The sequence below is a fragment of the Syngnathus leptorhynchus genome, chromosome 6 (assembly GCF_054491065.1).
Source record: "Syngnathus leptorhynchus isolate UIUO chromosome 6, UIUO_Slep, whole genome shotgun sequence".
Classification (NCBI taxonomy): domain Eukaryota; kingdom Metazoa; phylum Chordata; class Actinopteri; order Syngnathiformes; family Syngnathidae; genus Syngnathus; species Syngnathus leptorhynchus.
Window position 1 is genome coordinate 1,670,560 of NC_141200.1, and position 26,046 is coordinate 1,696,605.

At 44.3% G+C, this 26,046-nt stretch overlaps 1 long non-coding RNA gene across 5 annotated transcripts; it reads left to right on the forward strand.

Annotated features, from left to right (window-relative positions):
* The first annotated feature begins 133 nt into the window (after nucleotides 1-133).
* Nucleotides 134-25,814, forward strand: LOC147055147 (uncharacterized). 5 transcript variants are annotated; one of them, XR_015066378.1, is made up of 4 exons: nucleotides 134-410; nucleotides 14,969-15,116; nucleotides 20,124-20,190; nucleotides 24,654-25,810. It is a non-coding gene; the product is annotated as an uncharacterized LOC147055147 (long non-coding RNA). The 5 variants fall into 5 exon arrangements; XR_015066379.1 differs by lacking the exon at nucleotides 134-410 and having other exon boundaries at nucleotides 471-15,116; nucleotides 24,654-24,936; nucleotides 25,016-25,814; XR_015066377.1 differs by lacking the exon at nucleotides 134-410 and having other exon boundaries at nucleotides 471-15,116; nucleotides 24,654-24,805; nucleotides 24,889-25,809.
* The last annotated feature ends 232 nt before the right edge of the window (nucleotides 25,815-26,046 follow it).

Consider the following 26,046-nt stretch of genomic DNA (forward strand, 5'->3'; position numbering starts at 1 on the left):
GTTTATGTCAATTTAGGTTACTTTATTTATTTATTTATTTATTTATTTATTTATTTATTTTGCACGTGTTGTGTAGTGATCATGATTGAAAGTGAGACACGCCATTTTACGCACAGGCGCGCGTCATAAATGTCCGGTGGGGGGCATTGAGGACAGGAGATAAAAGCGGATAAAAGAGATAAAACGCTGTCTTTTTCGGAGTCCTTCCCCGCCCCCCGCTTAAATCCTGCTGTGATGATGACTGCGTACCTCTCCGCAGTTTTTTTTTCCTTCTCTGGCTCCGGTTGACAACATGACGCACGCACTTTTCTGTGCTCTTCCTTATTTTTATTTTTTTTGTCAGGCCCCGAAACTGAAAACTGCTGCATTTTTCTTTTGAGACTTGGACGAGAGAGAGAGAGCACACGCTGGTGAGCTGCATTTTTCTTTTCCTCTTGTCAAATGAAAATGTGACGTGTGTTGTACTTTGGGTTGTTTAGTAGAGCTGCGTCGTTCGTTGTTGCTTGTGTTTGTGATTAATGCTGACTCGAGGCCAAGCAAAAATGAGATATTTTTCAAATGCAATTGTTTGCTTGTTCCTCGACGCCCTTTTTATTTCACGTTTGCTGACCTTGATGTTTTGTTGCAAGGATTTTAGTATTCGAGGTAAGAAGTTAACATTTTGTTTGTAGCAGGACTTGAGAGATCATAACATGGGTAGGCCGCAAATTGTCCATATTGACGATTTTTTAATATTTTTTAAATTGTGATCAAAATTTCGCAACTATTCCATTTTCATGCTGGCCGACTGACTGACTTTAATGCCATACATCAGGAGTCATCATTCTAGGGCAAAGGCAGGTGGATAAAGTAGCCTGAAATTGTACACGAGAAAAAGCGAACTAGCACAGTACAGTAGTTGGAAGACTATTTGTAAAAAAGTTTGTGCATTCTTTTAAGTACCGTCTTGTTAAAGAGCCTAAATGTTAAACTGTGAAATAAGCATAACTTATGAACTTCAAAGCCATCTGTATTAGTATTATTAGTACTTCAAAGCCATCTGTATTATTATTAACATTATTATTAAGATAAGAGAACTTTATTGATCCCACGACAGGGAAATGTATTCATTCCAGCAGTCCAGCATAGGAAAACAAAAAAAGAACCGCAATATAAGTAAACAAGAATACAGTAACCAAGAGAAACTATATAAATAAAAGAATTCACATGAATTCATGAAATGATTCAAGTTTGTATGCATGCAGCATACGTAATAGCCATTATTTTTTATTTTATTTTTAAAATTCATTTTTATTATTAATAATATTAATTGGAGCACCATACATATAAAATTGTTAGTAAATTAAAAAAATGGAAAGCAAGAATCCCTTTGATTTTGAACCAAAAATTCCCATTCTCTTTTTTTTCAGCACACAACAGATATTTTCAAACTAGGAAATTGTTCTAGAGCCGAAAAGCGTCTTTTTGAGGCCAGCCCCGATGTACATAGTCTTGCTTAAAACTGCTCCAAAAGTCACTAAATTGGACAAAAACATGAAAACGTTGAAAATCAGGCGATTGAACACTGCTCAGATAAAGAAAGTTGCTGTAACGGCAAAACTGCGCCCCCTGGTGCTTTTTATAGTGAAGGAACATTTTTAAGGCAGCCCATATAGTGTTACTCTATTTTTGTTATTGGACCACAAATAACGCAGTAGCTGCATTGTCAAGGCTGGAGCTCATCGGCCTTGCTTCCGTCGCTGCAATAATACAAAGAGAGGAAACGGCCGAGCAATAAAATGAGTGTGTGTGAGAGTGTGTGTATGCTATTAGGACACTCTTTGACATCAGGGATTTTTCCATCTACTGGTTTCGCTTTCTCAAACACGGGTCGATGGAATTCTAGACACCGCTTTACCTTGAGAGGGTTTGATTTGTTCCTTTGTGGAATTTTGATTTGTTAGCTTGTAACTCAAGACACTTGTATTTCAAGGTCATGCCCAAAAAAGTTTGCAATGTTTCAAAAGGAAGAGAAATACTGCTATGTAATTTTCCTGTCTAAAAGTACATAGTCAAGTGAATTAATTAAGCATTGAACTAACAGTGCCACCTAGAGGAGTAAAAAAAATACAACTGCTTCATAAAGCAAATTTGAAGCTTCACTAGATCGACACATTTTGAATGGGTGGATGTTAGTCTCAATGAAAAGTTAGCTTTCCCGTCTTTCGCTGTTTGTATTGCGCTCACGTAACGGACGGCTGAAGAAGTTGTGATGCACAGCATGTAACATGGCAACCCCCTGGCGCGTACGCCCCTCCCCTTCTCCACTGCCCTTATTTGGCTTTTTATTTCTCGCCCATGTTTGCGGTCTTTTGAAACGACGCACGTTAAAGGCTTTTGCATCCATGACCTAAATCCCACAGTTGAGCAAAGAATCCGCCGAGAAGGAAATGCGGTCGTGCGTGTGCGCGTGCGTGCGCGCGTCTGTGCATGCGTGCACGTGTGTGTGTCCCGACCCCTCCCAATGGCTTCCTTGGAAATGCTGACTGAGAGCTCAATGAGTTCATCTCAGGACAAGGAAAGCGCTCACTCCCTTCCAGTGTGAATGAATCATTTTGCAAAAATGAGCCTCTGGATTGAATTGGAGCGGCAATTTGGCTTGTTGCTTGGTTTTTCACGACTTGCCGACCGACCAAGAAGGCTTGAAGGGGGGAATCCTATAGGACGGGGAGGCAGAGGAGAGACGCTGCCCGTCCAGGCCGGCCTGAAAAAGCAAATGAAACCAATGGCGGCACTTGGCTGCTTCCTGTTTAGTTGGGAATTCCAGAGAAAGAAGCAGCAGGCCATGTTGGCGTAACAACTGCTGCCGCCACTAGACTTCGAAATCCACATCCTGCTTTGGGGTCATCAGAGATTATTAGCATTGCTAGCTAATGCCAAAAAACCACATACTTGGTAAATCAATAAATAAAAAGGGATTTTAGCGGGAAAATATCACGATCCATTTTTTTGAAGAGGAATTTTGATTCTCTATAATGTTGAATTGTGCCGTTGAAATGTTCAACAATGGATAGATTAATCTCTAACTCTGATTCTGTCAGCTGGCGCAACCATGCTAGCCGCCATCTTGGCTAGCTAGCATTTACGCCACTGTACATAAATGTGCCTCATTAATTAATTAATTCATGCGTTCAATTCCAGAGCCACATTTGATCAAGACTTTCTGTCCCAAGTATTATTTCTTTTTTTATTATTTGGAAATAGTATTTGGATTTTTCATTTCTTTCTTTTTTTTTTTTGCACAGCAGCATTTGTTTTTAGCCTCACAAATGTGTGACTTGTGCGCTCTCAACCATCAATGTAGATTGTAGAACAAAAAGTCTGAAGAGCAGTGAAAAGAAGGGCAAATGGAGGGAGGGCATTTTAATTTTGGAGTCGGCCCACTTTTAATTCATCCCCCCCTGTTCCCATCCCTAGACGCAAACACAGAAAGTGTAGAGAGGCGTGGCCCGTTTTGAGGTTTGGACCAGGCCACGTTGGATTTGGCAGCTGATGCTCGCATTATGATTTGATAAAATGTCATGTTCATCATTTAAGAAGTAATTAATGTGACATTTCAATGTGTCATTAATTAAAACAAGTGTAAATATGCGGGCATTTCATTTTTGGAAGAATAGTAAATTCAAACCCCATGAGAAGTGCAATTTAAACTGAAATCTAATCCCCGACAATACCAAACAAGTCGAATCAGCACCACAATGTGCATTTTCCCCGAGAAAAGGAGATTTTCTTGGGGGGGAAAACAATTTGCACTCTCAGCATCATCACAGCGACTCTGAATGATATGAAGCGAACACGTTGAATGCCTTGAGAATTTCCAACTTTTCAACTTGTTGAGTACATAGCTGCCGGTCTTGAGAAAGGAGACGGCGAAGAAGGCAGGAGAGAAAGAAAGGAGAGCTTTAATTGGCCATTTGTATGTCAGCGGAGCGCTCGGAGGTGTGATGTGCGTGTTAAGTGGGAGCTGGTTGGAGTCGCTCTGGTCGGCTTTGTCCACCGCCTTTGGCTTTTGTTCCTGCCGTAATGAATGGCGGAGGCCTTGGCTCCGGCTGCAGTGTCTCATAGCAACCGGAGGGCGAAGGCCCAGCCAGATCATGTGCTCCCTGCAGAAAGGGCACACACAACCGCACTTTTGACACAGAGAAGCATAGAAAAAGTAAAAAGAGTGAATTCTAATAAGATGAAATATGTAAATACTTTCGAAAGTTCGATGTCTCGCTACTAAAAACCTTGAAATACAACCGAGCGCATTTTAGACAGTTATTTTGTTCAACACTTGAGCACAATAAAAGAAGCGGACAGATATTTTTTTAAATGACATTTAATTATTATTATTATTATTTTTTACAATTTCCCTATATTATAATGTCTCAAGTGTGTGTGTGTGTGTGTTTTTGTTTTTAATAATTTCCATATAAATTCTAATGTCTCATGGACTGCAGCCTAATCTTGTTTCATCTTTGATCCGCCATCTTCTGGCTTGGAGCTAGCGCTCAGCTCAGCCTTTGTGTTAAGTAGCTGCAAATGGTTTCGGGGTGCCGAATATCCAGCGGCGCTGTTGGCCACGCGGAACCCAGCTGGCACCGCTTCCACAATATTCACCTGCCAATTTGTGTTGACGCCTTTTACCTTTTACGATTTGCTCTTTGAGAATGAAGCAAAGGGGTCCGTGCCTGCCCCGTGACCCAGACACTACCTGTCTGCTGCCATGGTTACTAGGGACGGAGCAGGTTTAGTGGCCAGACTCCAGGGATTACTTTCCCCGCTTCTTAACAATCGGGTCCGTGCCCTGGCGACTGTTAAAAAAAAAAAAGGGGGGGGGGGGGGCACCCGAAAAGTTGAGCACATTGTGCCCAGGTGGCCTTTTAAAAAGTGCTTTAAGTGCTGTGTAAGGGCTCAGACCTGTGCTGCATAATTGCTTTGGTTTCAGCGTCTGTCCCTTTGTTGAGCTGCTTCACTCCCAGCGATTAGTGCTCATTAATAAAAGCAGCACAGTGTACCAGCCAGGTCCTCTTCCCCCCCCCCCCCCCCCCCCTTTCTAAACACACCCATTGTGTGAACATTTAGAACTGACGCTGGCACGTTGTTGTGACCGAAGGCTAAAATAATGTCGATATGAAAATTCTGATGAAAACGGACGCAAAGAAGCAAATTCAACAATTGTTGGAAACAAACAATTCTGAATAATTGATTTAAAAGTTAAATCCAACTGAACTGAAATATACTGTATTGGATTTTTTTTTTTAAATGTGCTAGACTCCAAAAAAAAAAAAGTCAGAAAGCTGCAGTCTGCACATTTAATTGTGTAATTCTTTCATGTACCACTAGAGGGAGCCTGGCTATATAAATATGTCACACACACACTAAGTACTGACTGATAAGTTTCTGATATTTGGCAGAAAAAAAATTCTGATAAGCGATTCATCAAAATTACCGCCACAGTTAGTTCCTCGAAAACACGTGTCTGTCCGGAGAAGAAGAAGAAGAAGAATTTCGTTGGCTGCTCGGGTCCTAAAAATACGAGCCACAATTTGGTGCTGTCTGTCTGAGCACGTAGGCGGCGACATTTTTATTGCACTCCAGGTTCACTGTTATTTATGTGGCCTTTGATTTAGGCAGCGATCAGGTTGAGCGCGCCACATGGCTCACACGCTTAAGGCTGCTGCGGGTCACATCACGCTGAGGGTCACGCCCCCCCCCCCCCCCTCGGGAAGGCTGCCGGTGACTTGCAGTCTTCCAGGTGTCCAGCAGATGCTGCTTACTGCCTTGCAAATGATGTCCACCCTTGTTACCATGACGTTAAGCTTAAACGCAACTTAAACGGTCATCGTCGGAAATTCGGCCGTCATTTGAGACCATGAAGGAGCTTTGACGACGCGTCTTTTATTTGCCCGGGCTCGATTCTAGTATGTGGCAACGTGATGAAAGAAGCAGTTGGATGTAAAGTATTAGAATATGTCAGCTAGGACCAATGTTGGGAAGTTTGGAAGCGGTCGACTCTCGACCGCAGCGTTCAAATTATAGCTATGCATGGAAAAAAAACAACATAGGACGTGCTTGAGGACGTTTTAATTTGGGCCAAATGAAAGAGCGCGTCAGCCAAAATGCCGTGAAAACTTCATCGCGCATTTTGTAACTCGCATGAGATATTTATTCAAAGAGAAATAAACACAAGGCATGCTGGGAAATGTGATCTGTACCTTTGCTCTTGTGACGTTGACAAGCGGAGCCGTGATGAAATAAATTGTTCTGACTGAACTTTTTAATAACAAATATGACGCTTCAGAACGTATGCTTTCCGTTTTCGCTTGTTTTTCCCTTGGGCGCGGTGGTTTCTTGTATCGTCAATTAAGCTAGCACAATATGGCAATTTTCTTTTTTTTCTTTTGGGCCACATTGTCATTACTGATGCTTTTCGTGATTTTAAAAGAGAATCTTGTATATTTTGCAAGAATCTTTAAAAGAAAAAAAGGCTCATAAATGCAGTGGGTTTTATTACTAGGTCAGAAGCCCCAAGCCAATGTTTGCTCGTTCTCACCCTGTCCATTTCCTAATAACATGCAGGTTAACTGCAGCAGTCATTCCAAATCCTTTGCAGGTGGGACTATGAATACTTGTCTGTGTCTTTGCACTTGTAAGCTGCGTTCCGGCCAAATGTGATGTCATTGCGCTCGTATTTTTGATATTTATTTAAGTCGGAGCTCAAAGCTCGGAGCTGGCATGTTTTTTGCTAGTTTCATTTTGGAAGCTCTTCAACTGATAAATACCTCACTGAAAATGAGCGAAGGCACATTTTGGTGAGTTGTTCCAAGATGTGGAGGGGAAACACTTTTTAAATGAGATGACACACTTTGTTCAAAGCGCCTCAGAAGGCAAATTTGTTGCCAAAATAGTAAGGAAAAAAAAATCAAGCCATTTTAATTCTTAGATACCCCCCCCAAATTGCCCTCCAAATCATAATTTGCTTGCCTTGCTTTCTTTCCATTGGTCAGTGTGAAATATTTGACTTTGCTCCACCTGCCTAGCAGCGTGTGCATGCATGAGCCAAGCAAGCTTTTCTAGCTCCGCCTCTTTTTCCTCCTCCCGGCGAGCCTGGCAGCGGGGTGACTCGGTCTGCCCCCTCCCCCCACCAGACACAGTGATGGCACTCAACGCCCTCGCTGCCCCTCCCACCCCCCAACCCTTGGTGGCGGCCGCGGGTAGACCCAGGCATGGGATCTCCATCTGTGCACAAAGGAGCCTCCTCTATCTGCATACGCTGCACATAAAAGGGCCTTTTGTCATGAGCCCTGCACACATGACCGCCAGCCTTTCACCCCGCTGCAAAAAATCACTCTCTCTCTCGTTTTCCCCCCACCCCGGCAAGTCGACCCCACCCCCAACGGCAGACCCCCCCCCCCCCCCCCTTTCTGACCCCCACCAACAGTGTGCTGAGCGAGTGAGACGCAACGGGCAGCTATGATTCCCAAAAAAAAGTGGTTGCTTCTTTTTCCCCTCCTTCTATTTTACACCTGTGCTGCCTGACCCCCCCCCCCCCCCCCCCTTCCCAAACCTGCTCCACATCCCCCCTTTTTGTGTCCCCGGGTGCACCCGCTCGCTTGACGAAAATATGAATGCGCTCTCTTCTCCCATCGCAATACGTAGCGGCTGACATTTAAGGGGCATTAGCGCTTGGTTGTGTGCCAGCTTATCACCCATCCGCCCCCCCCCCTCCCTATTACGAAGCCATTTGATAGCAGTCAAGAGAGCCGGTGTTGTTTTGTTCACTCACTCAAAATCGGCTTAATTTCCGAGGAAGTGTGTAAATAGGCTAGCCCAGCAGCTAATTGTTTTTTAAATAAATAAAATATGTATAAGTAAATAATGGGAAAGTTATCTCATAAAATATTCATCCTAAAACATTTTCTGATACTTATGTACTGAATGATTGTTGGTCCGTACAAAGCTGTTGTTTTTTTTCTTCTGAAATATTTACGGGGGAAAAAAGCCAGTATATTATAACAGGCGCAATTATTTAATCGAGTTTTTCATTTGTTATCATTTTTTCATGCAAAAGATACTTGAGGTTAAACGATGCAAGTTAGTCAATCGATACCAAAGATATGATATTTTATTGTTGTGTCAAACATTGTCATTGTAATCGGTTTACACTGGAGGACCATTATGACCTTGACCCCATTTAATACAAAGTATATACAATTGTTCTGAAATCAGACGCCAGTTAAAAAAACTCGTCCGCGTGCCGTTTTGACTTCACAAGATGGCCGACAATAACGTTAAGGCGGTGCAGAGAGACGAGTGAGTTTAAAAGCGCCGAGTCAGCGTGAGCCCTGTGCTCCCTCATCCACAGCCACCACATTGTGCAACTCCCAAGGCCACTTTCTCTAGTTTTAAGGTGGCTCTGGGTCATGCTGATTCATTTTAGTTTTTTTTTTTTTTTAAATCTAGAATTTTTTTTTTTTTTTATCTAATATTTTTTTAGGCATTTCTCTCAATAATAACTAAACAGCCACATTTTAAAGTAACTTTCGATCTATTTCCCACCCCTAGGCAATTTATTTTTTATTTATGAATAAAAAAAAAATTGGTTAATGTTTGTATCAAGATATCCTTAAAACCCAGAAACGGGGAAAATCCTTTGATATACAATAATATGATTCAAAAGACATCCATTCGCACCAAACTTTCAAAGGTCAGGCTTGTAAATTTGGAAGCAACAAAGCCGACATTATTAAAATTGCGCTGAAATTTGGGGCTAACAAATGGCTGCACTTGAACCACAATTTGTACCTGATGTTTCATTTTCCATCACCTGATACCCCCGAGATGGTTCAATTATGACTTGTTGCTGATTTCACACCATTCAAAGCAACGTGAATGGCTTTGGAACATCTCATCAGGCCCAGACTGATGACCAATTGAAAGGCTGCTAAGATCTCCGGCTGGAATTAGACCCGACCTAGATGGAAGTTTTTCTAACGAACAAAACTTAAAAAAAAAAAGAATGGTTTATGACATTTTGGACATATGATGCAGTCGAGCTGTGTACTTTTGTTTAATATTTAGGATCATTGTTAAAATGCAAACTAAGTGACTTAGGAAAATATTAAAATATGTTAAAAAAAAAAAAGAAATGTTTATCACTGATGTTTATTGTCATAATTGACTGTGTTTATAAATACACTCCATCACATTGTGAGCCGTGTCTAATCATTTGGCACAAATATGCGGCTAAAAAAACAAAATATAAGAAACATTAATGCACCTCTTGATTTGGTGGGCAAAAATAAATTAGGGGAAAAACACAATTTAATACATTACACAATAAATCCAGTCACAAGTTTACTAAGAAAGTGCACACTGATGATCTTTTTTTTTTTTTTTAATATAACACAGCCTTAGTTTTTTTTTTTTTTTTTTTTAATACAAAACAAACCATCAAATCGGCTTATTTTCTCTTTTTTTTTTTTTTTTTTTGGGCAAGAGTGTCATTTGCGTGCACTGACGAGTCGCCAGCCGTCATTAGAGCAAGCGAAGGCACGTCCGTCTTCACAGAAGTCGACCCGCACTCCGAGGTCCGAACGCCACCGGGTCGGCACTCGCTCGGCAGAACCCGTCCGCTCCCTCTCCTCCTTGTCCCTTCTTCTCTGCTTTTGTGTCTCCTGCCGCGAATGATGAGGCGAGGTGCAATTTGGAATCTGTCCGGACAAAACGTTTTATTGTGGACAAATTTTGACAAAAAATGTGAAAGCAAAGCTCGGAGTCAAGATGAAGTGTATCATTACTGGCTCCGAATATAATTTACGTGGAAATAATCAAATACAAAAAAGCAGCTGTTGTTAATATTCAAAACTTAAATTATGTTCGATGCACTCCTAAAGATTTAGACGTGTGTGTATAGTTTGGGGCAGAAATAATGAGTCGTAAAAATGTGAGGGGGAAAAAAAAAGTTGTCACCAACTGTCTGAAAACAAACACACACACACACACACACACACACACACACACACGGTTACCACGACTGCACATTAATCTGGACTAATAAATTCGAGTTGTATATTAGTTTGTTTTGAAGTTTTTTTATTTATATAGATAACAATACATTCATAAAGCAAATGTTAACTCCAAATGTATTGATTTGTTGATTACATCAATTTGTATTTATTTATTTATTTTAAATCTTCATTATAGCAATGAGCAATTTTTATTATTTTTTGGGGCAAATAAAATACACTTTGAAGTTTTGCGTCTGTCAAATGATCTCACTGACACACGAGGGTTTCTCTCATTCATCTAATTGTTGTTATTTTTAATTGCAAAGCTTGAGTGTGGTCTTTTCCTGAGTTTGGGCCAAACAATACGGGAAGAATCTGATTCCTCAGTGTGTCCTGGTGAATTGTCAGATTTTCTCTTGGAGTGCTTGGAAGCGTTAATTTGCTTGTGGTGGCTCCAGTGACCACATACGGCCTGTTAATGAAATGAACCAGACTGAAAATTGTTGAACACGACTGGCTACTATTTGACTTGATGGTCTGACGTCGGCCATTTTGTGTCGATGCGAGCACCGGCGCCCATTTTAAGACAACGGAGGGCATGCGCTCGCGCAATCCACAGAGCGAGCCAGGCTTTTGTTTTTGTTGTGCTCCTCGCGAGACTTGAAGCCAAAAACAATTCAGGAAGAATTTCATCAGGCAGGATTTCCTCTTTTATTTGTCTGATGTAACACTGTTGTCATATTTGGACGGCGTTTGATGAATCTCAAGTGTTTTGCTTTAAAGGCTTGATGAGAATAAGGAAACATTTTTGTTTTTTAATTTTTTTGTCTATTGCGCATGTTTCTCGTATTGACCTCATTTATTGATTTATTTATCGGTTTGTTTGGCTAAGCAATTGAAAGATTTTTGTCATTTCGACTTTTGCATATTTATATAAGCTACATTTTGATTGTACTTAAAAAGAAAGACATCTAAAGAGCAGAAAGGGTTACTGGGAAAGAAAGGAAACTGGGCCGGACTCTTTGAATCACGTTTGTCGTCCCTCGGCGGCCCGTTTTTAAGAAAGCGGAGGAGCGCACGTGCCTGCGCAAGCTTCAAACTCGACGCCCTTCAAGCAGAGAGCCCAAAGCGGTCAGTCACACTCTGTTGCCTGAGGTGGTTGCTGGGGTCAAAGGTCAGCCCCTGTTAATAAGACGTAACACGCTCCCCCGGGACCTCCGACCCCCGGCCGGGGATCACCTCCTAATCGGCATTAGTTAATGTGTTTGTAATCTTTACCTTCTTAAAGCAAACAGCGGCGGCGCGCTCAATGGGCCCGCTCGGACTCCCCTTGTCACACTTTTGACCCAGGGGTCACGACCCCTCACCCTGACTTTGTGGGGGGGTGCACTCAAAGGTCTGGGGTGTAATAGAGAGCTTGTGTTTGGACACGTGCGGCGCTCACGGCCAGACCACCTCCTCCTCCTCCTCCGCTGCTGCTGTTGCTGCGAGAAGGATGTCAATTCAGGGTTGTTAACAATAATAAGATTCCAAATTGTATTTAATAAACCTGTTGTCACATTTTTGTCATTTTTCATGCGCTCATTGCAAATTTCCAATTCTGGTTTACTCTGATATTTTGTTGGTAATATTTATAGTCCTACCATTTGATTTGCTTTGGTGGTTGACGATATAGCGATTAATAATGAGCTTAGACCATCAACCTCCAAAATTTGTGTGACCTCTCTTAAAATGAGTTCTATATTTCACAGCATTTAAAAAATGGGATTATTTTATTTTTATATTTACTTTTAAACTTCCCCTTACCTTAAATCGACCATGTGACCTGTCTTAGCCAATCATTTAACAGAATAGCATAATATGGGCAAATCAGGAGCAGCAGTAGCACAACAGCACTAACTTCAAAAAATACACAGCTCTGGATAATATGTATTACCACTGCAAAATAATCCATTTATATGAACAAATCTTCCTTGAGATAATAAAAAATGCTAGGAAGTATTTCTTTTTGATATTTTCTGTTAACATTCTGATTTGAAATGTAATTTTTAGTCAATTATTCGTGCAAGTGATGTGATGCAATGATAAACAAAAATTTCATCACTTGTACAAGAATTTCTTAAAATTTATCACAAAAATATTCCAAAAATGCATCCAAAAATAATCTCATAATATTCAACAATAGCAATGCAAGGAGAAACAAAACATAAATTGTGTGCTTGCTTAATGATTACAAAAGTTTGCAAATCATGCTTCAAATGCACCCAAAGACGCGTCGCCATCTTTTTTTTGTCTCACAATCAGGCTCTGCTTCTTCATAAACGACATCGTGCTAAAGAGCTAATGGCTAACCAATGCATTTTCTCCAATCCAATCAAATGTGCTGACACGACAACCCGCGAGCGACGCTGCATCCTTGCCTCAACTTCACTGTGCGTTTACGCACACGCACACACACACACACACACACACACACACACACACACACATTTCTGTGTATCATGAGCAGCTTCATCAACGCTTCTTTCAAAATACAAACCAAGCAGCCTCCAGCATAATCTCCCCCGGGGCAGCAAGTAACGCCCCATCGTGTTTTTTTGTGCCCGCTTCTAAAGCCGCGCCAAGACCCGACCGAGCCTCGTTAAACACAACCACCCAAAAAAAAAAAAAAAGAATTTCCTCAGAGTAAAAGTAAGAAAAAGCTCCAAAGCCCCACCTTGTCTCTGCACGATGTGCGTCGTCCTACTTAACTGACCCGCAGTCGCTTTCCGAGCTCGACTGCTTTTTTTTTGTTGTTTTTTTTTTTTTTAAGCCGAAAAGAGGCAGGGAGTTGTCGCACAATAGCGTTACAGTAATGTGCCACAAGAGTGGAAAAAGCCAAACGCTGGTGGTGGCTGAGCTGAGCTGAGCTGAGGTGGCAGCGGGCTGGAGGGAAGAGGAGTAAGGGAGGAGGTAGGGAGGGGGGCTTCAAGGACACAACATGGGGGTGCGCTAGCGTGCTAACAACAAAGAATATTACAGATAAAAGGTAGAAAATATCGCCTTTTATTTTGGAGGGAGCGACAAAACAGGGAAGCTGTTTCCACATCTCCCGCCTGCCCGAAAATAAAAAAAAATGTGCCGTTTTGACTCTGTGCCAGGCAGCAGAGAGGCTGCAAGCCATCAAGCTCGCTTGGCGGTGACACAACAAGGCCGGCCGGCCAGCCGGCTGGTCGGCCGGGGACACGAGGGCACGGGGGGCACGTGTGTTCCCGGCCACATGTTCCTGAAAGAAACCCTCCTGGAAGCTTATCTGACCGTGTGCGTTTGTGTGTGGCAACATTTGTGTTTCCAGCGTGTCAAATAGCATTTTTTTTTTTTTACAGATATATTTTTTTCAGGGTGCCCCCCCCCTCCCCTTTTTCTTTCTACATGGGGAGATGCTGCACCGGATGCCACCATGGCGGCCGACGTTCGCACTGCGTCTGCGCGACTCCCGGAGGCGTGTCGATTTCCCCCCTCCCCTCTTTCTCTCTCTCTCTCTCTTTGCTCTCTTCCAGCCTCGCTCGCTCCTTGGTGCTCCTGGCCACGCCCCCTGTTGCATCATCAGTCTCCTCCTCGTACCTCTTTCCCTCTCTCTCTTCTCGCTCTCTCTCCGGCTGGCACTTCTTTTGCGCTGGGTTTCGCTCGCGCCTCTCTTTCTGCTCTGGCCTCACGCAAGGGGGAGACTTAGAGTGGGAGAAAAAGAGAGGGAGGGGTGGGGGTCAGCGAGGGGGGCAGTCTGCTGCTATTTCTACAGTCCGGGCCTCCCCGCCGTCGCTCTCCCGCCCGCCCTTCCATAGACTGAGTTTTTTTTCCCCCTTCTGCTCACCGCTCGCTTGGATTTTAACCCTCTGCCTCCAACTTGCAGCTCTTGCACAAAAAAAAAAAAAAAAAATGCTGGCAACAAGTTGCTCCTCCACGAGGCCTTTTTCGGCCACTTTTTTTTTGCCGCACATATTTTTCTTCGGCGATTCCCGCGCTTTTGGATCTGGCCGCTTTCAAGTATGCATTTTTCCCAGGTTTTATTTGCGGCAAAAATGTGATTATGTTTTGTCGAGTTTCTCGATGTTTTGTTGGGGATTCGGATCGGAAACTGAGGTTTCTCACCGCCGCCATTGCGAGCTGGACCGACCGGGGAGGGGATACGGATACGTCGTCCCGATGACCACGGCGACGGCCGCGCGTGGGCCGGTTGATTTTCGACGAGATGCAGCGGGGGGTTTTTTTTTTTTTTGCCCTCCTCTGCCTCCTGCGCGGCGCTGTCCTTCGGCTTGATATTCCGTCCTCCTTTCGGCGCCGCGCAACTCCCGACATGCAGGCGGACGAGCGGCTTTGGGCTGAGCCGAGCTGCCGGAGCGAGTGCTTTTCTGGGACGGCTGCCAAATGCAAACAAAAGAGGCCAAAAAGCGAGGAGGGATAGAAAACGGTCGTAATTGTGCATTTATTTTGGAGGGGAGGGGGGGTTTCTTGCATCAGATTGCCTGCCTTCCTCGTATGCTCTGCTCACTTTGTGCACTCGTAGCTTTGTGTGTGTGTGTGTGTGTGTGTGTGTGTGTGTGTGTGTGTGTGTGTGTGTGTGTGTGTGTGTGTGTGTGTGTTGTACATGCGCATGTGTGTGTGTGTGTGTGTGTGTGTGTGTGTGCGTGCTTCGATTCAGCAAGGCAGGCTTTGAATACTTTTACCAATGTTCACTCCAGAAGTGAAGGCATCTCGAGAGAGAGAGAGAGAGAGGCCGTCCCGCGGGAGAGCGTAGAATCGGGTTAATTTATCACAAGTGGCTCGTAAGACCGAACCGGACGAACTCTGGGGGTCAGGCCGCCTTGACTTTTGCACGCATCCGACGCTGCGTTTTTATTTGCTAACATTCCTCATGCGCACCGGTACCTCAGCCTCATGGCCTCCTATTGTTTTAGGCCCAACTTGAACTCGTTGGGGGGGGGTGCTCGGGCCGCAGCGGCTGGAGGAGGCGGCCGGGCCCCGGAGCTGAGATTGAAGCGAGACGGGCGTCGGACGCAGCTCCGGCCGAAAGCGTCGTGGAGATCGGCCGCCTGGCGTGGACGGGTAAGTCGCACGGGCGATGGCAGATAAACACGGGAATGTTTGGCACATGTGCTTTTGTTTGCGTTAACTTTTGTGAGCGGCCGTTTTGCTGGCGTCGGTTGGCGGGAGGACGCCAGGCCCACGCCAACGACGCGGGCCCGAGCGCGTGCCCGGAGAGCGCCAGAGGCATACGTGGCGCACCCGCCGGCGCTAAATGGGATCAAAATACGCCACATTTGTTGATTTTTGAGCGTTTTTTGGCTCAGCTGGTGGAAAGGAGCGGCGGCTTTGCTAATTCGCAACACGTTTTGTCGAATCCCGTCGTTTCTTGTCTTTGTGCCGCCATGATGATTTACGACGCCCTGTGTGCTTTTTGGGGTGCCATATACGCCCAAACGAGGCTTTTTTTTTTTTTAAGTACAGTTGGGAAATGAGAGGCGATGTGAGCTAGAAGATGGAATTGTGCAAAAAGGGAGTTCAAAAAAAGTCAAATTTGACATATCGGTTTGAAAAGTCTGCAGGCTGGATTACGCTCAAGTTCTGTTCAATTTGCATTAGAGCCGAGGTCTAATTCAGATATTCAGAAGTGGCCCTCGCTTGCTTCCCGGCCGTGGCAAGGTGGCATCTAAAGTCGCCCGTGGTGCCAGGCTGGAGCTTTCCTTTCCTTGCTTCACGTGGAAGCGCACCTTGTTAGGCCGCTGCGGTCAGTCACGAGGCACACCAATGTGCGCATGCTTGTTGGGGAGTACGGGGAGGATTTTTTTTTATCTTTTTCTTAACGCCCAGCTAATCTCTGAAAATCTAAAAAGGTTTTCTGACTTACTTTGGTGTGTTTGGTGCAGTAGCAAATGTGGACTGAGGAAATTGGAAAAAGCTGCTTGCTGAACTTGAACTTGAACCTTTCCATGACTTTGAACTTGAACATGAACTTGGAGAGTGGAAAGTGTGTGTTGTGCAACTTATTTTATTTCTAGATGTATTTATTTTTAATGAGTTCATGCCAGTGAGTTGTATTTATCCAAAGCAAGCAAGAGAGGAAAATAAATATATATTAATGGTAAAGTTAGAGGCAGAAACGTGTGTGTGTGTGAGTGTGTGTGAGTGTGTGTGCGTGTGTGTGTGTGTGTGTACATATTTACTTATTAACTGATATACACAGAATACAGCAGTGCACAATAAATCTGCACATTTACTTAATTCAATATACTTTGTTTTTGCCCATCTAACAATTTGTAAAATAATCAACGGAATCCCGATGTCGTATGTAAAAAAAAAAAAAAAATAATAATAATAATTTAAAAGTATATACCAAGCATCGCGTTGTGTTTTGCATTTTTTTTTTTGGTTCATCTTTATCAAGTTAATAAAATAAATATAAATAGGACTTTTATCAGTGAAAATTGATCAAGGTGTGTGTGTGTGTGTGTGTGTGTGTGTGTGTGTGTGTGTGTGTGTGTGTGTGTGTGTGTGTGTGTGTGTGTGTGTGTGTTCCCACCGAGGGCTTACACTAACTTAATACAATATAACTATAATATGTAGATATTTGTTGTTGGTTGTATCCCAACGTAACGATGCTCCGTTTGAATTGACCATATTGAAGCAGGTACGAATGCGTCAATGACCAAATCTTTGTGCAGGCAGGCTCTTGGATTGGATTCAATTGGACTGTGTGCCTAATAAAGTGGAAGGAAGGGCTCTGCCTCCTCCTGGATCGTCTACGTTTTTGTGGATGGACTAGGAAATAATTCATTTTTAGACATATAATGTAACCTTTTAATAAGAAAGGATTGGTCTGTTTGGAAGGAAAAAGTCGTTAGCATAAGCGAGAATGTAGTTGGAAGAAATTAAGAGGTCCAATGTCCCTAATAGTGTTGTGATAAAAAAAATTTAAAAAAAAAACAGCAGTGGGTCATATTCGAAGAGTTCTGACAGCAATTATTATTTTTTTGTGTGCGTGTCTTTTCCCTTGATGCCGATCACGAGCACAATGGTACGATGCAAAATTTTAGTCGAATTTTATTTTGGTCTTATTACCACACATATTTATTTGATGTACTTTGTGATTACTTGGAATGGGTTTATTTGTTTTTAAAAATGACTTGCATGAGACAACCCGAGCCATTAAAATGTTAGCCGCAAGTTGAAACCTGTTGTCAACAAAATAATTGCGTTTTCAGTACGATAAAATGATCGTAAGATAGCTCGGAATAACTTAATGTAGCGTTTAACCTGCTTGCAAAAGAATTTAGGACTTTTTTTGTACTAAAATTAATTTGCCAATCATTTAAAGCACTTTTGGACAGCAAATTTTATTTTTTTCTGTTTTTTTTTATTTTTTTTATTTTTGCTCACGTGGCAAGAAAAAATCTTGACTTTTTGTGTAGTTTCTTCCTAAATTCCCGTGAGATCAAATTCCAGCGTGACAAATAAGGAAATCCCTCCAAAAAACGATTCCACTGGAGTAAAAAACAAACCGCCTTTACCTTCTCGTTGCCACCACACTCGGAGGTCATTAAGTCCATCATGCTGTCGACTGGGGGCGAACTTGGGCCCCCCCCCCCCCCCCCTCTTTTTTTTTTTTTTTTTCTTCCTCCTCCTCCTCCTGTCTGTGTTAATCTGAATGTCAGATGGGATGCGGTCACACGTGATTTTAACCACGGAAACCACAGCAACATGATGTCATGGTGACATCATACCGAGCTGAAAAGAGACCTTTCACATGGACGCAGGGGCCCTCAATGGCCCGCTTTACGCAGCTGGAGGCCGGCCAGCTAACATTCGAGCAAATTTGTCAAATTACGCGTATTATGACTTTTTTTTTTTTTGGGTGCCGCTGACCGCTAATGTCTAAAAAGAGGCTCAGTGTACACGTGTGTCTCTCAGCAGCGCCTGCTATCTGCCTGGCAACGGCCACGTCCAGATAACACCGAGTGGCGCCCGCTCTGCTTTTCCTTTCCATTGCTCATATATTTCTACAGCTTTTGGCGCTCGCTGTTGCCAAGACAATTTTTTGGACCCCGCGGAAGCGTCGAGTCAGCCAAAATTGTTTGACTGGGAGATACGATTGCGAGCGAGCCGTGTTGGGGCTTCTGCAGTGGATGTTAAAAAACAAAAAAAGATGCAAACGCTGCAGAATTATCTTTCACCTTGAGTTTTGCCACCATCTTTAGGAAGGATTAAACCTGCTAAATTGAGGGGATTAGGAAGCACTCTGCTATTGTGGACTGAAAATATGTAATTACCCTTGCTGGCCTAAGATGAGAATGTTTTCACCTTGGTGAAATGGTTCTTACCAGCAGAAATAAAAAAAAAATGGACATACAAATCGAAATATCAGCACTGTATGCAAGGTGCCACTGAAGCAAAATTAAATGTGTGAACAATTCTAACATAAAAGGGTCAAATAAGAACTGATATTAGTGCCGTACCGATAAGATCAGTTCGGAGCACGATATCTGCAAATGATTGGCTGCATCCACACAAGACAGCACTGGTGTTTTGAGTTAAGAGCATGGCCACTGAACAAATTAAACTCTTATCTCAAGGCACCCCTCTCTTTTACTCGCTAAAAATATCCTTGCAAGTATTTCCTAGTCACAACCAGGGCCTGTTTAATCAACCGATGTAGCTCGTTAGAAAATGTGCAAAAATCTTGATTTTTATTTATATTTATATCCATCCATTTTGGGCATGCTGGAGCCTCTCCTAGCCGTCTTTGGGTCGTATGTGGAGTACACCCTGAACTGGCTATTTGGCATCGAGTGCACGTCTGCTATCTATCTGGCTTGAATATAGTCGTCTCTTAGCGGTGGTCCGCTAACGTCTTTTGACGACTGCTTGTTGTTCCTTCGTTCTTGAAAATGGCCGAACAGACTGAGAAGTGGCTAGCTTCCTAGAAATAATTTAAAGTGTAAGTAATGCATTTTCTTAGCCAGCCATTTGCTGTACTTGCTATATGGAGAGAGTCACTGCTGCACATACAGTTCTTGCCGAGGGTTCTTGAGTCACACACACACACACACACACACACACACGCTTGTGTGTGTGTGTGTGCTACACAGAGTGCATTGAGTGCATTGAGCTATGGACATGAATCTGTCTCCATGGGCCGCGGGAGTTGGGTTACTCATGAGTCTATAAACATGTGCTGGCGGCGCTCCAAGGCGCTGAACTGTAATTACAAACGTTCCAAACAATATATAAAAGAGCCTCCCTCCGCAGCAAGGCCGTGCCTCGCGCCGCAATTAGCGTCCCTGTACGGAATTATCACCTACTCAGTGAAGGCCTCTAATTGGCAGTGTCCTCCGCGGACGGCCTCAAATTGGACCGGGTCCCCCAAAAAAAAGAAAATATGTACACCTACACACGCATGTGTCAAAAGCACGGCTGTAAGCTACAGTGCTGTGCCACACGTGCTGGCCGTAATGCGCAGAAGGCACGTGACGCAGCCGCCCCCCCCCCACGTTTGGCGCCGTCGCCAGAACGTCTGCACGTACTGTCGAGCCTGGAGATGTGCCGTTCCTCCACTCCTTGAGTGCAAAAGCCATCGCTATTGTTTTGATTGTAATTTGCTGTCGCTTGATTCAAAGACTGAATTATTTGTTTTGTTTGTCGGGGAAAATCTTGTATTAGCTGTTAGGATTAGCTAACAGGAAACTTGGCTCCTCCTCACAAGACAAGAACATTTTCGCCTTACTTTCTGACAGGATTACTACTTTCCTACGAGCCAGGCTTCGGCGGCATCTTGTTGTAATACAGAAAAGGGCCCAAAATATCCCTTTTGTTTTTGTTTCCAAAGTTAGCTAGCAAGATAGCAATGCCGACCCTTAAATTGTCTTTTCCGGCCTGCCGTTTGTTTTTGTTTGCGTTTCCAAAGTTAGCTAGCAAGATCGCAATGGCGACCCTTAAATTGTCTTTTCTGGACTGCCGTTTGTTTTTTGTTTGCGTTTCCAAAGTTAGCTAGCAAGATAGCAATGGCGACCCTTTAATTGTTTGCTATCGCTTACGTTCTCTTCCCCTCTCTTTCAGGCGATTTCGTTTGAACGTCATCACGAGGCCAAAAGCTGCGAAGACACGGACTGACGTACTTTCCGCGGTAAGTACCCGAAGGTGTTCTATCGCCACCTGCTGTGAAAATGCCGCCATTCTGTCTGTGTTGTGTTGTGTTGCCTTGTTATTAAGACGCAAAGAACGTCATCTTTAACGTGGAGAATAGCGTGCCCCTCTAATTGGCCACCAGCCGCAGCCCGCCTTGACTCTTAGAAAATGGTTTCCACTCTCTTGCCTTGCAGCGCCGCCATTTTGTGCGGTGCTGCCAAACTATTCGGGCAGGGGGGGCGGGCGGGAGAAAGACAGAAAATGGGTCCTTTTAAATGGGTCCTCTTTTTTTTTTTTTTTTTTTTTTAACTGCTGTTGCTATCGTGCTTGCGTTTCTCCGTAAAGTGCACTCAAGTGGCTGTCAGTGTACCTGTCTCCACCCGAAGCGCAGCGCAGCAGCACCCTGCCCTGCGTCAGCTCCAGCTTGGTCTCCCGCCGTGCACTCGCTAACCTCGGGCTCCGCCTCTCAGCCTCCAGCAAGCTTGGCTTAAGTGCCAGGCGTTTGATTACATGTGCAGATGTTGCTCGGATCCTCCCAACTTATCTGCACTGCAGTGTGTTTCTTCTTAAAAAGTCACACGAGGATTTTTTTTATTTTATTTTTTTCTCAGAGCAAATGTGTGCGGGCTGAAGAGTGCAGCCTGGCGAGATATATGCGTCGAATAAATACGAGTAGGCACACAGAAATTCGGCATTTATTGTACAGTTAAGCCCCAAATGATTTACTTTAGTGCGCTGACTTGGTATCGTTTAGCCAGAAAGATTGTTACATGTCAGGTCAAGAGGTTTCAATAATTTTGTTTGACCACCTGTGAAGGCTCCACTCTTGTGTTTGTTCACGGACGTTAGCTATTAGCTAATATAGCAATTCTCTCCCTCGTTGGGCGCATCTCAAGCTAACTGGCTTCATTTGCGGGTCAGAAAGGCGCCCGTGGCACCGTATTTGAGCTCCATGTGCGCACATGGGCCCATATTGCGTTAATAGGATGAATTATAAATACTTTTTGCATAAGCGGCGGTGTTTCTGGGCCATATTTGCCAGCCTCACCCTATAGCAAGCAGATGGCAGGCAACATGTAACCTAGCACGCCAACTGCCTCATGGCGATGACGCACAGACACGCGTAGGCTCCCGACGTGCTGCTGGCAAATTTCTCGACGGCAGCCCTCGTCGTTAGCTCGAGCTGCACGCGGCCGCTAACTAACCCTCAGCGCGCGGCTCTGCCGTAAACAAAAACGCTAATCGGCTCTTCAAGGTTAGGATACAGACGGCCGACGAGGCGAATCCACCCGCTCCGGCGTCGCGTCTGTCAGCTCGAGTTCATATAGAAGGGGGGGGGCTTTGCAGCGCTATTTGACGAGACCGCTAAATATAGCAGGCGACAGATGCAGCGCGATGGGGCACTGCCCGAGCTGACTTGAGTGAGGCTCTGCAGGCAAAAACTAATCATGCAGACGTGACTTTTGTCTTTAGGGGACCAAAGGCCATGTAGCGCCCTCATGACAGTGTAAATAAATTCTTTTCAAAGAAATTGAATTGTTTTTCTCGACTGACGATGACACACAGGAAGGCGTGCTAGTGCTTAGCAGCAAGCTGCTAAGCCTGGCTGCATGCATACTATTTCAAAAGCAGTTGTTTTTTCATTCTGAAGTGAAAAATGTTTTCTTTTGTAATTGTTTGCTAAGCTGCAGCCTTATTGTTACAGAGCAGTGAATTCATTGAAAAAGTCATATTCGTGAAGGTCACTGGTCTGGCTCTTCTCGGAATTATTTTTGTTGTTTGAATCGTGTTCCCGTTGGTCTAAGAGGCAGTGGCGGCATGAATTCTGCCTAGCAACAAGTGGCAGACTCCTGCAGTACAGCAATGTACTGACTTTAATTTTAATTATTGGTGAATTTCAACAGTCAAGACTGTATTTACGTCTCGGTGTCCGGCTTTACACGCCCTGAACAAATCCAGCATTGCAAAGTGTACCCTCACACTCCCTTGTTTGCATCCCACACCGAGTGCGTGTTAAAAGTCTTTGTGTACATGTGACTGACTGTACGCAGCGTGTGAGAGATGAGAAGCAGCTGCCAAGGCTGAGTGGTCTGGCTGACCCCCACCGCGTGCCCTGCCATTACAATCATCGGGCTCGTTTTGTTTTTTTCTTCATGAAGTTCCAAAGATGTGGCTGTGGGGCCGCAGAGGGACAAGCGAGCTCGGTTTAATCCAGCCCACTTCACCTGGCATGTTTACGGCCTTGCCGCTTGGGAGGCTAAGCTGTTGGGGTGAGCTTGTTCATCTCACCGCTTGACAGCCTGGCGCTTAACGTGAACGTACGCTATTATCATTTGGAGTTTCTCGCACATTTGCACCAAGCTGAAGCAGATCGGCTCGGTGTAGGTGACCGAGAGGTCAGCCTGTCTGACTTTACAGGCGGTCCCCCTGTGGCTAGCCACCACCGGACCCCTGTGACATGTGTAACAAGACCTGTCCATGCTACTTCCTCCTCCCTTACTCCTGTACCCCCCCCCCCTTCTTCCCCTCTGGGCCTGGTATAAATAGATGGCTCATGGCGGCTGAGCTTCTCTCCAAACCTCAAAAATTCTTTAGAAAACACTGATAAAGACTGATTGATTATTGATTCCCTTCGGGGTATGACTGGAAATATGTTAAAAATAAATAAATTCCCGGCAAAATACCCGAAAATAAATTATCTGGTCTGGGACCACGGGCGGTTCAAGTACATTTCTAGGGGAGGCCAATGCCCCAGCGCCGCCCCCCCCCCCCCCCCCCCCCCCTAGTGTGGTTATCCAAATTAAGCGTCTTCACATGGCTCACAAAGCTTCTTCTTTACACAACCAAACTGTATATGTTAGGTTGCTAAAGTGGTATTGATGATGTAGTATCGGAGCTTTTTTTTTAAGTTCCGAAAATACCCTAAAGGCTCTGAAGCCAGTGATCAATGATACCTATTTAATTCTGTTGCGATAGCGTCGTAGAACATGGTGCGGCGAACCCGTTCTGTCGGAGCGGAACGGAGCATCCCGATGCGGAACGAGCCGCCGCACCGACCAAAGTAGCCCATAGATCACGTTACGAGGTTAGAGCACTTCACTTTGTCCGATGGCTGCACCGAGACCCGCTTATTGATCGATAGCACTTAAGACTTAAGTGTGATTGAATGGAAGTGGCTTTTTCAACCCGTTGCCGCCGGCCTCTCAAAGCGCCGACGGAGTCGCCGCGCTCGGAACGTCGTGTGCGGCGGCCCGTTCGTTTTGGGTGACATGCCGGGTGGCGAAAGATAGCGTGGCCGTCAGCCGCTCCCCGCGGAGGTGCCCGGCCAAAGCGGCTATCGGTTACAAGCTCTCGGCTTTCAACGCGTCCGAGCGAGCCGTCTCGCTGACTTTGCGCACTTCCAAGAATCGCTCCTAGCAAAGGGGTGTTTTTAGTCTGGGCGCGTTTGCGTCGGTGCTCCATTTTCCTGTCACCGGATGATAGCAACTGGCTGCACTTGAAAGCGGACGACGCCCGACTGGGCCAGACTGGAGTCGGTCGGAGCCAGCCACTATATTAGAATGAGCGATGTCCAGTCAGCAGCCTGACAGCAACGCATGCCTCAACTTTTCTTTCACGCTTGAATCTTTAGCATAATGAGGAAGAGATTCACTTCAATGGGGAGCAAAGATTCCAAATTGTGTTGACGCCATCAGAAATGGAACTTGTACTTGAATGAGGTTAATGTTGGCCCGTGTCGTAACTTAAACATTTTCTGAGGGTAAGATGAGACCCTGGAACAAATTAATTCTCTTATTTCCGACGGGGAGGGCGGTGTTATGAAATTGGAACGACTTGAAAGTCAATCAGCACCGCAGAAGCAAACGTGGCGCCAATTTTCCGACTCCCGTCGCCAGCTCGCGTTGACGAGATGTTACTTAAAATCCAGATAATGTCTGGTGGGATGCATTGTGGTCATCCACATTCGAGCCTTTCTGGTTCTGGTTTTTGTCGGTGCTACCACCCCGCCTGCGCCCTCTCACTGTTTTTATTTAATACCATATTCATTGCCACTCTTTCAACAAAATGGAAATCCAAACAAGGCTGGCAGCTTGTATAAAAAAAAAAAAACTGCTAAGACTCATATTTATTTTGGCATGGGCTAGGGAGACGGGAGTAAATGTGCTAAACACGATAAGATTGAGATGATAACTCATCCAATTGCTAATAAGCTAAAACTGCGGATTTACTAAAGTTGTTAAGACAACAATCGATGTACAGAAAGTGATCAAGCAGATCAATAATATTTTCTAATATACTGTAGTCAGGTACTAATTGAATTGATTAAATGCTAAAAAAAAAAAAAGCTAACTGTGAATGCTATGCGAATATCAAGCTAGTCACACCAAGGCTGTTGGCAGTTATAAAATATTATTTCAAATGGTTCAAGTCACCGATTGTTCTCTTCTATTGTCCTTTCAGGTGGAGCCAGCCGCTGATAAAGCTGCGCTGACATTCCGCCGTGTTTCCGAAACACATTTGAGAAGCTACCAAGTGAAAAGCTCCAGTTCAATTTGGAACTATATATTGAATAAATGCATTCATGTATCAAAATGAATGCAGGTAAGTTAACGGTAAGTAAGCCCATATTGCTCCGATTTATTTACATTTAGTCAAGAAATCACTTGTGTCAATAATGCGCTTTTGTGTGTGAAAGCGGCTGACCGGCGAGGATGGGGTGAATATTTCCAGACTGTCCTTTGGGGTGAGGTAGTAGGTTGTATAGTTTTAGGGGTCACACCCTTCCTGTTAGATAACTATACAACTTACTGTCTTTCCTGAAGTGGCTGTAATGTCGTCTGACGATTGGACCACCGCCGATGACCGTTCTCTAAGCAGCAGCGCCTCTTAGCGGCGGATCATTGTAACTGCACTTTTTTTTTTTTTAGCTTTGCACTCAGTGACCTCCGTTGCCTCAGCTCAGTTCAGGATGTTTTCATTGGCCTGGAGTTTGTTTGTGGCTCTTTGCATGCATGATGTGTGTGCGCCTGCGCTCCTCATGTGACGTCCCGCCATGTTTCTGATGTTCGTACGGGGTGAGGTAGTAGGTTGTGTGGTTTCGGGGTAGTGATGTTGCCCATTCAGGAGATAACTATACAACCTACTGCCTTCCCTGAAGGGCAGCGATACGTCACCGGGCGGACTTGACCCCCCCCCCCCCACACACACACACACACACACACACACACACACAAAAATGCTGCAACTCCGAATGGCAACCAGTATTGCAAGGTTTGTAATTATTTTTTTTGCTCAATAATTCAATAAAAGGTGTGAAAATAAATTGTCTTGCTTATTTATTTACCCCTCAAAATGTATGACGTTGACATTTTGCACATTCTAGTGAAATATTAGTGTATATAAATGATTCTACTGGGAAAGATAATTATTTTTGGGAATATTTTCAATGAGTGGCACAAGTGCCACCTGGAAGTAGCTCAAATGAACCCCAAATAAAGTTGAGCTGAATGCTTAAAAGAGTGATGAGACAATGATCCGAGTGTGCAAGTCCTCTCCGTCGAAAAGCCTGCTCAACTTTTGGCATCCGCTGGTGGATGTCATTACCTCACCGCCCAATAGGGAATGATGAAAAGCAATCAGTGAAAAAAAGAAAGCGGCTCTTTAATTCAAAAACCGTTATTCATTCCTTCAAGCCTCTGAAGTTCCCAGGCCATCAATGGGAGCGTTATTGATCATGCACTAAGCGGATTTGATTATAACCACTTACATTAGAGGATAAATGCATGAGAAACCTTCATAGAAACTACTAAATACAAAAAGAAATGCAAGAAATCAAATATGTATTTCTCTTTGA